Consider the following 14,410-nt stretch of genomic DNA (forward strand, 5'->3'; position numbering starts at 1 on the left):
CATATTTATAGAGGCTAGCCAACAAGTCCTAAAATAATATAAAACCCTAACAAACTAACAAAACAGTATTTCTTATCTTCTCTGATTACCTCTCGGATTAAGCTTTCATTTTGTCGCAGATAGATTCCGAATCTGGAGAAGTAATGATATAAAAGTTGTAGATCTGGAGGTTGTCGACCTTATCTAACTAGTTTGATATTATTTGGATATGTGTAGAATATTCTACGAATATTTTTTCAAAATTGCATAGAGTTGGATTTAGCTAATTAAATAAAATCCTAACCTATTAAGACTATAACTAAACAAAATAACCATATAAGATAATTACACTCAATCCATTGAACCTAATCTCCTTTTGATGTGATCTGATTTGATCTGATTCGTATCAATTAGAGTCCCCAACCTAGATCCCAAATTTGGAAAAATTTCCTCACGAATAGTCCTACTAGGCACCTAGCTTAGGATACCATACAACAAGGGATTGTGATGATAAAACTTTAGTTATAATGTTTTACTCAGATCCTACCAACAAAAAATCGATTCCTTTACCATGGACGAAAATCGAGAGATTAAGATATCTTACCAATCAGTTAAGGCACATAATCATAGTCACCATAAATTAATGGGCATAAAGCTTATCATAATAAAACTAAGATATATACTTCTCTCTAAATTCAAAGTAATCCAAACAATTTGCAACATTAAGTCCACTTTTACAATTTAGTTATATCTAGCCGTCCACCAACAATACTAATTTACCATTTACATATTCTTAATAGTTTAAATCTTCCAAATAACGGTCTAATAGACTTTCTACCAATGGAGGATTCATACCAACGACCAAATGATTAAGGAAAGAGACCACTACAAATAAAATGATGACGTCACATTATAATAACAATAGCCAACAATCACCATTGAGAGAATTTCATTTCAAAAAGACACATTTCAATTAATTTGTATTATCTCCTCTTAAAGATTTAACTAATGTCTAGAAAGATAAATTTGAAATACATATTCTATCCCTACCATACTCATCTTTAGTTAATTACAAGTTTATATACAGATAATCCAATTCCTACCTCATGGCAACTCTATTTGGTCACTAGCTAGCATCTCCTAAATAACAAAATATCTAAAAAAAGGTTAGCTTATCTCTAGACATTCAATTATAATTTTTGAATTGTTTGATTAGCCTCTTAAGGTGTGGATGGCAACCAAAAAGGGGATATCAAAGAATTGAGTTTTTGCCCTAATCTTCTTCTTCTCCTTCTCTCTCGTTCCCTCATCCCACGGTTCTGCCGCCTCTAGCCTCCCTCGACTGGCCACTCACCCTATCGCCTATAGCCCACTTCTCCCCTTTCTTCAAATCTCTCTACCTTCGCCCTAACCCTTTCCACCATCCATAGTCCTTCCATCACCACCTTCATTGCCGATGCCACCCCATTACCGCCGGTCTACCATATCTCCATAATCCACCTAAGGTTCTGTGCCCCCATCCACGGATCCAAAAAACAGACTCCCTGATGTCTGCCCAATTATCCGAAGATATCTCTAGATCCCGCCGCCCGATTCACCTAAATATTGGAAAGCTCTTTTCTAGGGCTACAACCTATCAAAATTTCACGTTGATCCCACGACTGAATTTCCAGGAAACCTCTTCTAAAGTTCTGTGCAAGATCCTGTCTAGATTCAAAAACAGGATAGATGAAACCTTAATCTAAGGGAGATCGTATCAAAAGTGGTATTAGAGCCACCGTTTCTCGGACACACTCTTCCTATGATGACAACTAGAGCCATAGTAGCACGACGAAATGAGCAGGATGAGATTCCCCAAATGGAGGAGGGAAAAATAGCTGCAGGAACTTCCTCTTGCGGAACCGCCCGACCGAATCTGAATACGGAAGAGCCTAGCGTTCAAGCCATTATTGGATCTCTGATGTGATTCGGACTAGATCATATCACCTTGAATGCCATTGGGCTTGATAGATCAAGTCTAGTTATGTTATTTATCATTTTTATGTGGTTTAGTCAAAGTCTTCGTATGTTAGGATTTTATTTAATTAGCTAAATTCAGATCTACGTAGTTTTGGGAAAATATTCGCAAAATATTCTACAGATATCCAAATAATATCAAAATAGTTGGACAAGATTGATAACCTCTAGATCTACAACTTCGTTCCTCATGACTTTTCTAGATTCAGAGTCTATCTGTGGAAAAATGAAGAGCTAATCTGAGAAGATACGGAAGACTGGTTTAATTAAATTTGTTTTAGACTTTTCGATTTAATCTCTATAAATAGGGCCTTATGACTTGTATCTTAAGCATGCTTGGAATGAAAGATTAATTGGATTTTGTTCAAGCATCTCTCTTAACTAGGTTGTAGGCCTCTACATCTCCCTCCTCCCTCTTCACCAACCAGCGTCACCTCTTCCGCTGGCATAATCTCATCTACCTTCTAAACTTCGTCTGCTGCCGATCCTCCTAGTCCCTTAGGGCAGACCTACTTCTCCCCATTCATCTTTCTATCTTAACCTTCTCTACCTCTCGTACAGTTTTTACCACAGTTGTAGGTCAATCATAGCCTTCAACCATCTATCGCATCCGTATCCGCAAACCACCACCACCATCAACTACTCGGCATCCACTCCATCATCACCTCCATCCTATACCTAGGAATCTGTGCCTCCACCCACGGATCCCAAATCTCGTGCAGAACCACTATGAATCGGATCAAGCCGGTTTGTAACAATTGGTATTAGAGCATGTCTTCGTCAAACTAGATGATGACCACAAGAAAGACCACACCAAAACATCATTAAGGAAATTTCAAGGTTACTAAAGAGATCTCTTTTCATAAACGGGGGACTACCTCTCACCTTGAGGACAAGGTGAACGGAAGCATGGTGGAATGATGTGATTTGGACTATATCGGATCACCTTGAAAGACATTTGGCTTGATAGATCAAGTCTAGTTATCTTATTTATTATTCTTATGTGGTTTAGTCAAGGTCTTTGTATGTTAGGATTTAATTTAATTAGCTAAATTAAGCTCTATGCAGTTTTAGAAAAATATTCGCCGAATATTCTACAGATATCCGAATAATATTAAACTAGTTGGATAAGATCCCTAATCTCCAGATCTACAACTTTTTTATTTACAACTTCTCCAAATTCAGAATCTATCTATGGAAAAATGAAGGATTAATCTGAGAAGATATGGAAGACTGGTTGAGTTAAATTTGTTTTTGACTTTTTGATTTAATCTCTATAAATAAGGCCTTATAGCTTGTATCTTAGGCATGCTTGGAATGAAAAATTAATTGGCCTTTGCTTGGGCATATCTCTCAACTAGGCCGTAGGCCTCTACTTCTCCCTCCTCCCTCTTCACCAACCAATGCCACCTCTTTCGTTCGCACGGTCTCGTCTAGCTTCTAAACTCCCTCTGCCGCCGATCACCCTAGTCCCATAGGGCAAGCCTACTTCTCTGCCTTCGTCTCTTTATCTTAATCGTCTCTACCTCCTGTATGATTTTTACCATACTTATAGGCCAATCATAGTCTTCAACCATCTATCGCATCCGCATCCGCATATGCAAACAACCACCACCAACTACTCAGCATCCACTCCATCATCATCTCCATCCTATACCTAGGAATCCATGCCTCCACCCACGGATCCCAAATCCCATGTGAAACATCAAGACGGTTCATAACAATTGGTATTAGAGCATGTCTTCCTTGGACCAGATGCTGACTAGAATAAAGACCACACCAAAACATCATGAAGGCAATTTTGAGGTTACTAAAGAGATGTCTTTTCATAGACAGGGACTACGTCTCACCTTGAGGACAAGGTAAACAGAAGCATGGTGGAATGATGTGATTTGGACTAGATCGGATCACCTTGAAAGACATTGGGCTTGGTAGATCAAGTCTAGTTATCTTATTTATTATTCTTATGTGGTTTAGTCAAAGTCTTCGTATGTTAGGATTTTATTTAATTAGTTAAATTCAGTTCTGCACAGTTTTGGAAAAATATTCGCAGAATATTCTATAGATATATAAATAATATCAAACAAGTTGGATAAGATCGCCAACCTCCAGATCTACAACTTTGGTATTCAAGGCTTCTCCAGATTCGGAATTTATTTGTAGAAAAATGAAGGGTTAATCCGAGAAGATTAGAAAGACTGGTTTAATTAAATTTGTTTTAGACGTTTTGATTTAATCTCTATAAATAGGGCCTTATGGCTTGTATCTTAGGCATGCTTGGAATGAAGGATTAATTGGCTTTTGCCCTAGCATCTCTCTCAACTAGACCGTAAGCCTCTATATCTCCCGCCTCCCTCTTTACCAGCCAGCGTCACCTCTTCCGTTGGCACAGTCTCGTCTAGCTTCTAATCTACCTCTACCGTCGATCCTCCTAGTCTCATAAGACTACTTCTCCCCCTTCGTCTCTTTATCTTAACCGTCTCTATCTTCCATACAATTTTTACCACAGTTGTAGGCCAATCATAGCCTTCAACCATCTATCATATCCGCATCCGCAAACCACCACCACCATCAACTACTCGGCCTCCACTCCATCATCACCTCCATCCTATAACTAGGAATTCGTGCCTCCACCGCGGATCCCAAATCTTGTGTAGAACCGCTACGAATCAGATCAAGCCGATTCGTAACAATTGGTTTCTAAGCAAGTCTTCCTCGGACCAGATGTTGACCACAAGAAAGACCACACAAAAACATCATGAAGGCAATCTTGAGGTTACTAAAGAGACACCTTTTTATAGATGGGACTATGTCTCACTTTGAGGCAAAGGTGAACGGAAGCATGATGGAATGAAATGATTCGGACTAGATCGAATCACCTTGAAAGACATTGGGCTTAATAGATCAAGTTTAGTTATCTTATTTATTATTCTTATGTGGTTTAGACAAAGTCTTCGTATGTTAGAATTTTAGACAAAGTCGTCGTATGTTAGGATTTTAGACAAAGTCTTCGTATGTTAGGATTTTATTTAATTGGCTAAATTCAGCTCTACACAGTTTTAGAAAAATATTCAGAGAATATTCTATAGTTATCCGAATAATATCAAACCAGTTGAATAAGATCGTTAACCACCAGATCTATAACTTCGTTATTTAGGCCTTCTCTAGATTCAGAAACTATCTACAGAAAAAGAAGGTTTAATCCTCGAAGATAAGGAAGACTAGTTTAGTTAAATTTGTTTTAGACTTTTTGATTTAATCTCTATAAATAGGGCCTTATGTCTTGTATCTTTGGCATGATTGGAATGAAGGATTAATTGGCTTTTGCCCTAGCATCTCTCTCAACTAGCTCGCAGGCATCTACATCTCCCTCCTCCCTTTTCACCAACCAGCGCCACCTCTTCTATTAGCATGGTCTCGTCTAATTTCTAATCTCCCTCTACCGCTGATCCCCCTAGTCCTGTAGGGCAGGCCTTACCTTTCCCCATTTATCTCTTTATCTTAACCATCTCTACTTCCTGTACAGTTTTTACCACAATTATAGGCCAATCATAGCCTTCAACCATCTATCGCATCCGCATTCGCAGACCACCACCACCATCAACTACTCGGCTTCCACTCCATCATCACCCAAATCTCGTGTAGAACCGCTACGAATCGGATCAAGCCGGTTCGTTACAATCTCTTTCCGAACAGATGGCCATCAATACTCAGATGATGATGGAGATGATGTGGTAAATATAGGTGACAAGAGAAGTTATGGCGATAAAAAATGCATCGACGACTCCTCGACGTGAGTCTACCACCATGAACATGCACCATTAGTTCGGAACCTTCTCCAGCAAGAACCCCTGCTCCCATAACCCTATGGGCAGAGACCAGCAAGGATGATTCTATCAAGCCAAGTTGCGGGTGAGCCCGTCCGTCGGGCAAACCTAAATGGAGATCATCTTGGAGGTCTAGACCCTTGGGCGGAGCAAGACAAACCGGAACCGCGTCGGGTTAACATAAACCGAAGGAGGGATCATCCACCATTCATGATGCATCCTCCTCAAGTTAGGCAAGGGCTCGGACCGTACATCTCAGCTTTCCAAAGTTCAAAGGCAGCGACCTAGTCGATTGGTTCTATAGGACCGAACAATTTTTTGTGTACCAAGGTACAGCGGAAGAGTATAAGGTGATGCTCGCAAGCTTCCACCATGAAGATCCGGCACTTCATTGGTTTCGGGCAGCCAATGCGTGTGATACGATTGCAAGTTTGGCCAATTTCTACACCGATATCATGCGGCGATTTGGAGTGTCGGGGTATGAAGACTTCGATGCTCTGCTCTCAAAGACTATACAAAGGACCACGGTTGGAGCAAACCAATAAGAATTTGAGAGAATAAATAGCCACTGCCAACCTCCTTGTACCAATCAACAACTTCGCAACACTTTCATCTTGGGGCTGCGGGGAGACCTACAAGCCAACATGAGGGCTTTAAGGCGTAGAACCTTAAAGGAGGCCTTCGAGGATGCGATATTAATGAAAGACAAGCATCGAGCAATGAGGATGCACATCAAATAGAACTGAACAAGCCAAGATAGCCGCAACCCAGTTCGGCCTACTATAGCTGTAGGAAATGCAGCCGGCATACCAAGAGCTACTACAGCAATGGTGCCTTCTTAAGCACCCCTGAGGCCCTCCCATGATGTGAAGTACACACCTAGAGATCTAGGTTGAGCACTCACACCTGCTCAAGTGGAGGAGCTAAGAGCCAAAGGCCTTTGCTTTCGCTGTGATGAGAAGTTTGTACCTAGACATCGTCTGCCAAACCGATTGGATCGGTGATGCTAATAGATGGATTGGAGGGGGCTGAGGATGAGGTTGCAGCTGAAGATGAGGATGTGGCTAAACAGCAGGAATGAGTAGTGGAGGAGCAGCCCGTTGATACGATTCGGACTTCACCGACGTCGTCTCGAGCATGGGTTCACTTTAGGAGTGTTTTTATTTCATGTTTTAGTGTTTAATTTCCATTAAAATAAGTTTTCTGTAAGTCGCGATCGAACGCGGGTGGAGTGAGTTCGAACGCGGTTTGTGAACGGGGTTATGAACGTGGAGAAGAGAATGTACTGTGCGTTCGAACGCGGTGCGTTCGAACGCACTGTGAACACCTGCATCGCGTTCGCAAATGCTGACAGGCGCGTTCGATCACGCGTTCAAACGCCTGCATCGCGTTCGCAAATCCAGAAGAGCTAATTCGGTGCGTTCAAACGCGGTCGGGCGAGTTCGAACACGGTCGGCGAAAATTGTGTTTTAGGGTTAATGTGAATTGTTGATTAGCCTATAAAAGGATGTGTAGGGCAACCAAAATCATTATTGATTATTGAGATTGAGTTTTGCCTTGCCTCCTTCGTCTTCTTCGCTCCCGTTCTCTCAATCCCCGGCGACGCCGCTTCTAACCTCCCTCGTCCGGCTAATCACACTAGTCCCTTAGGGGTGGCCCTCTTCTCCCCCTTCGTCCAATCTATCCAACACTTGCCCTAATCCTTCCATCAACCACAACCGTTCCACCATCACTTTTCACCGGTGCCACCACATTAACGCCGATCCACCACCATCCACCATTACCTAGGATCTCGTGCCTCCATCCACGAATCCAAAACAGAGCATCCTGACGTTCGGCCACTAAACGAACGATATCTCTAGATCCCCAACTCCGATTCGCCTGTAAATAAATTTTTTGGAAAGCTCTTTTACGAGGCTACAACAATCAAAATCTCACGTCAATCCGATGGCGGAATATTTTGAGATCTTATTTCAAAGTTCCGTGCAAGATCTAGTCCAGATCTGAGAATTAGAAAAGATCGATCTTTAGCCCCAAAGAGAAGATCGTATCAATCCGGTATCAGAGCCACCTTTCCTCGGACAAGCGCTTCCAATGACGACAACCAGATCCATGGCTGCACGGTGAGATGATGAAGAAGAGATTCTCCCAATATAGGAGGGAGAAACGATTGCAAGGACTTCCACCCGTGGAACCGCCCGATCTAATCAGAATACGGAAGAACCTAGTGTTCAAGCCATGTTGGGGTCTATTTCAGAGCAATTGGCCATTAACAACCAGATGATGATGGAGATGATGCGGGAACTATGGGCGAACGGGAAGGCACCATCGACCCCACAACGCGAGTCCACCCCCTTGAACCCACCGCCACCGGTTCAGCCTTTGCAACCACAAGAGCCGCTGCTACCACCACCCTATGGGCGAGACAAGCAAGGATGGTTACACCAGGTCCGGTTGCGGTGTGAACCCATCCGACGGGTGAACCACTATGTAGACCGCCTTGGAGATCAAGATCCGTGGGCGGGTCAATACGATCCGGAACCACAACAAGTTAATTAAAACCGAAGGAGGGATCATCAACCCTTCATGGTGCATCCTCCCTGGTTAGACAAGGACATGATCCGGAACGAGACAATGGCATCCGTGGACAAGTCGTGCGTCTCGAATTCCCCAAGTTCAAAGGTGGCAACCCGATCGATTGGTTGTATAGGGCGGAGCAATTCTTTGCATACCAAGGAACGGCGGAAGAGTACAAGGTGACGCTTGCGAGCTTCCACCTTGAGGATGTGGCGCTTCATTGGTTTCGAGCAGCCAATGCCACTGAGGCTATCGAAACTTGGGCTGAATTTTGCGCCGATATCACACGGCGATTTGGAGCATCGGGATATGAAGACTTTGATGCTCTCCTCTCAAAGATGGTGCAAAAGACCACGGTTGGGTCATACCAAGAAGAATTTGAGAAAATTAGTAGCCGATGTCATCCACCATGGACGGATCAGCAACTTCGCAGCACCTTCATCTCCGGGTTGCGAGGTGACATACAAGCCGATGTGAGGGCTTTAAGGCCTAGAACCTTAAAGGAGGCCTTCGAAGATGCGGTGCTTATAGAAGACAAACATAGGGCCATGAAGATACACTTGAAACAGAGTTGGATGAGCCAAGGAAGCCGCAATCAAGCTCAACCAAACATAGCGGCGGGAAATACTATTGGAGTACCAAGTGTTGTTGCTACAGTGGTACCTCCTCGAGCACCCTTGAAGCCATCCCAAGATGTGAAGTATGCACCTAGAGGTCCGTGACGAGCACTCACACCAGCCCAAGTAGAAGAAAGAAGAGCCAAGGGCCATGCTTCCGTTGTGATGAGAAGTTTGTACCCGGGCATCGTTGCGCTAAACCGATGGGATCGGTGATGCTAATCGATGGATTGGAGGAAGCGGAGGATGAGTTTGCAGCTGAAGGTGCAGATGTGGCTGGACATCAAGGAGAAGAAACTGAGGAGCAACCCGTGGAGGACATGATAGCCGAAATCTCCCTCCACGCCTATTCGGGGACAGCTGCGTCAAAAACCTTGCGGGTAAACGGAGTAGTCAAGAAAACCATAGCGAGAATCTTGATTGACACCGGGTCCACCCACAACTTCATTGACAAGAGGCTCCTTAGGAAGATTGGGCTCGAGTCGGAACCCATAGAAGGGTTCCATGTGACAATCGGAGATGGCACCACATTGCGAGCAGAATTTATTTGTGGAGCTGTGGAATTGAAGGTGCAAGGCCAAACTTTCACATTGGACCTTTATCCGTTGGCCTTGCAAGGTGCCGATATTGTTTTGGGGACTCAATGGCTTCAAAGCTTGGGGCCCGTAACATTTGATTTCTCAAACCTCACACTGACATTTCGAAGGAATGGAAGAAGGGTGCTGCTAGATGGAAATCAACCGCGGCAAGGGCCGACATTGCAACCACTTGTGGGTTTTCCTTGTGCAGGGGACCGAGCTCTACTATTGCAAATGGCTGTTGTTGAACCAGAACATCCACCACCAAAGGAAGTAGCCTCTGACATGGAAGAGCTGCTGCAGGAGTTTCAGGATCTCTTCAAGGAACCCCTGATACGATTCGGACTTCACCGACGTCGTCTCGAGCATGGATTCACTTTAGGAGTGTTTTTGCTTCATGTTTTAGTGTTTAATTTCCATTAAAATAAGTTTTCTGTAAGTCGCGTTCGAACGCGGGTGGAGTAAGTTCGAACGCGGTTTGTGAACGGGGTTGTGAACGTGGTGAAGAGAATGTACTGTGCGTTCGAACGCACTGTGAACGCCTGCATCGTGTTCGCAAATACCGACATGCGCGTTTGATCACGCGTTCAAACGCCTGCATCGCGTTCACAAATCCAGAAGAGCTAATTCGGTGCGTTCGAACGCGGTCGCGCGAGTTCGAACGCGGTCGGCGAAAATTGTGTTTTAGGGTTAATGTGAGTTGTTGGTTAGCCTATAAAAGGATGTGTAGGGCAACCAAAATCATTATTGATTATTGAGATTGAGTTTTGCCTTGCCTCCTTCGTCTTCTTCGCTCCCGTTCTCTCAATCCCCGGCGACGCCGCTTCTAACCTCCCTCGTCCGGCTAATCACCCTAGTCCCTTAGGGGTGGCCCTCTTCTCCCCCTTCGTCCAATCTATCCAACACTTGCCCTAATCCTTCCATCAACCACAACCGTTCCACCATCACTTTTCACCGGTGCCACCACATTAACGCCGGTCCACCACCATCCACCATTACCTAGGATCTCGTGCCTCCATCCACGAATCCAAAACAGAGCATCCTGATGTTCGGCCACTAAACGAACGATATCTCGAGTTCCCCAACTCCGATTCGCCTGTAACTAAATTTGTTGGAAAGCTCTTTTACGAGGCTACAACATATCAAAATCTCACGTCGATCCGACGGCGGAATATTTCGGGATCTTATTTCAAAGTTCCGTGCAAGATCTAGTCCAGATCTGAGAATTAGAAAAGATCGATCTTTAGCCCCAAAGAGAAGATCGTATCACCCGTGAAAGACATTATGGCCAAAATCTCCCTCCACGCCTATTCCGGGACAGCTGCACCAAAGACCCTGCGGGTGAACAGTGTAGTCAAGAAGACCATAATAAGAATCTTGATCAACACCGGGTCCACTCACAACTTCATTGACAAGAGGCTTAGGGGTGTATTGGGCTTGAGTCGGAACCCATGGATGGGTTCGATGTGACGATCAGAGATAGCACCACATCGTGGGCTGATTTTATTTGGGAAGGGGTAGAGTTGAAGGTGCAAGGCCAAACTTTCACATTAGATCTTTATTCGTCAGCCTTGCGGGGTGCCAACATCATCTTGGGGGCTCAATTGCTTCAAAGCTTAGGGCCCGTAACATTTGATTTTATAAACCTCACACAGACATTCTTGAGGAATGGTCGGAGAGTGCTGCTGGATGGAAACTGGCCATGGCAAGGGCTACCGTTGCAACCGCTGTTTGGACTTCCATGTGCAAGGGACCGAGCTCTACTCTTGCAAATGGATATTGCTGAACCAGAACATCCACCATCAAATAGAATACCTGCTGACATGAAGGAGCTACTGCAGGAATTTAGTGACCTCTTCGAGGATCCCCGAGGACTACTGCCGACCCCCCACCATCACCACTGAATCTAGATTATCCTAGGGACTGAACTAGCCAATGTTCGACAGTATCGGTACCCAAATGTCCAGAAGGAGGAGATCAATAAATTGGTGGTCGAGATGCTATAGCAAGGGATCATCCAGCGGAGTAGAAGCGCCTACTCATTGTCGGTGCTGCTGGTTCGAAAGAAAGATGGGAGTTGGCGGTTCTATGTCGTCTACTGAGCCTTGAATGCAATCACCGTCAAAGACTGGTACCCAATATCGGTGATTGAGGAGCTGCTGGACGAACTCACAGGGCTGGCTTATTTTGACAAGCTTGACTAATGAGCGGGGTACCATCAAATCTGAGTCGACTTGGAAGATGTACACAAAATGCGTTTCAATCTCACGATGGCCACTACAAGTTCCGAGTCATGCCATTTGGGCTCACCAATGCACCGGCGACCTTCCAAGGGCTGATGAATGACCTTTTTCATCTTCTCTTGCGTTGGTATGTGCTCATCTTTTTTGACGATATTCTGGTATATAACAGGAGTTGGAGTGAACACTTGCGGCATGTGCGTGAGGTGTTGAATATGTTGGGACTGACCTAGTTGAAAGTCCAGATGAGCAAGTGCCTTTGGGGTGAGCCATGAGTGGAGTACTTGGGTCACATAATCTCAACGAGAGGGGTGGAAGCCGATCCAAGCAAGATTAAACACATGGTGGACTGGCCCATTCCCAATACTCCGCGGGAATTAAGGGGATTCCTTGGGTTGACGGGGTACTATTGGTGATTCGTTGCCAATTATGGCAAGATCACTACCCCACTGACCTTCTTACTTAGAAAGGAAGAGTTTCAATGGACGAGCAAGGCGACGGTGGCTTTCGAAGCATTGAAGATAGCCATGTCTACCGCACTGGTTTTGGCTTTGCCAAATTTTAACAAGCCCTTTGTGGTGGAATGCGATGCCTCGGGTGCAGGCCCATGACATATATGAGCAAGGCATTGTCGAACCAGTCTTAAGAATTATCCACCTACAATCACGAAATGCTAGCAATTCTTCACACCGTCACCAAATGGTGACCCTATTTGATTGGTCGATGGTTTACTGAACAAACCCCTAGACACAAGTATGTATCTAAATACTAGGCAATGATATCACTCGTTCGCTTAAGTAAAAGTCTGTAGAAATATTAAGAACGAAAGCAGAGATGAACGCCCAAATTTTAACGTGGAAAAACCCAAATGGGAAAAAACCATGGATCCAAACTCGGATCAAAACCAATCACTAGAATAGTAGCAGTTACAAGACTGACTCTCAAAACAACCCGTCGATCCAAACGACTTTGTTCCTCTCAGTCTTGCTCGCTAGAACTCATGATTCACCACTTCTCGTGATTGAAGTCCAATCTCAGTAACCCTCGAGATTGATCTTTCGTCTAGATAGCCCTTAAGACGAAAGATTAAGATTTGTAGATGAGAAGAGCCTTGTTAGTTGAAGAACCGATGTAGCCTCAAGAAGTCTCCTTCAATAATGCTTCTTCAACGCCCCTAGAGATAGGGTTTCACAATCCTTATATATGATCTCCAAGATAGAGCCAAATCCAAATCTTATCCGTACTCACGAAAGTCCAATTTTATCAAACTTCGTTGGTGCGTTCGAACGCGGCCCGGGTGCGTTCGAATGGCATGATTTGAACTCAGGTGCGTTCGAACGGGCCCGAGTGCGTTCGAACGCGACAACTTGAATTCTTCAGGTTGCGTTCGAACACGTTTGTGAACGCAGCTCTCGGTCTATGTGAACGCAGTAGCCGCGTTCGAATGCGTTTGTGAACGCGGCTCTCTGTCTGTGTGAACGCAGATTCCGCGTTCGAACGCGTTTGTGAACGCGGTGTGAACTCGACGTCTTTTCTCCAAGTTTGCCGTTGGTACCATCGAAGATTCACCAGTTTGTATATTCAAGTTCTGTTTAGAAGGGTTAATCCAATGATTGCTTTGTAAATGCGGTTGTTGGCTTCAGGTATTCCTCCTTTTGTATACCTGCAGAAACAAATACAGTTTTTTTATTATTTGAATTACCAGTGTATCCAACACCATACCTGTCTTTTCCAGAGATCTGAGCTTTTAGAATCTCATCAAGTTTGTTTTTCCCTTTTAGAAATGTCACTTCCTTATTCAATCGCTCTAGTTCAATTTCATCAGCCTTCATTTTATTTTTCGCATTGTCAAGTTGTTCAGAAAGGTCTTTGACACGTTCAAGCTCCAATTTGTACTTCTCCTCAAATTTAATTCTTTCCGGTTCAATTACCTTGAGTCATTGATGTAGTCTAAGATTGCTTTTCTTGAGTTTAAACGACTCCAAGTATAGGTCATTATATGCCTTTTGAATTTCAGATTCATCTTCTTCAGCTGGTAACATATCCTGATCATCTGTTCTATCAGTATCAATAACGGAATCAATATTAAGTAGAGAAGAGGCAAAAGCTACAAAGTTTTCTTCGTCTTTTCTAGAATCATCATCAGATTCATCTGAGTCATCCCAAGTAACTTTCATAGCTTTACCCTTCTTCTTAAGGCAATTAGGGCATTCTTGTGCGATGTGTCCAAAACCAGAACATTCAAAACATTGAACTTTATTCTCAGAATTCTTATTTTTCTGTTTGACATTGTTGTTGGTACCACCTGTATTTGAATTCACAGTATTCTTCTTTTTCACAAAGGCTTTGCTTTTATAAAGTTTTTCAGCATTCAACTTGTTTGGCTTCCGAAAGAATTTATTGAACTTTTTGACAAACTTGGTCAACATCTCAACATCTAAATTACCTTCATCATCAGACTCCTCTAAATTTTGTTCAACTGTGGATAGGGCCATCCCTTTGGACTTCCTTGGTTTTGAAAGACTGGACTCAAATGTTTGTAGATTTCCTACCAATTGTTCAACTTTTATAGAATT

This window comes from Typha latifolia, chromosome 5 (assembly GCF_019914945.1).
Source record: "Typha latifolia isolate L0001 chromosome 5, TyphaL0001v2, whole genome shotgun sequence".
Taxonomy (NCBI): Eukaryota; Viridiplantae; Streptophyta; class Magnoliopsida; order Poales; family Typhaceae; genus Typha; species Typha latifolia.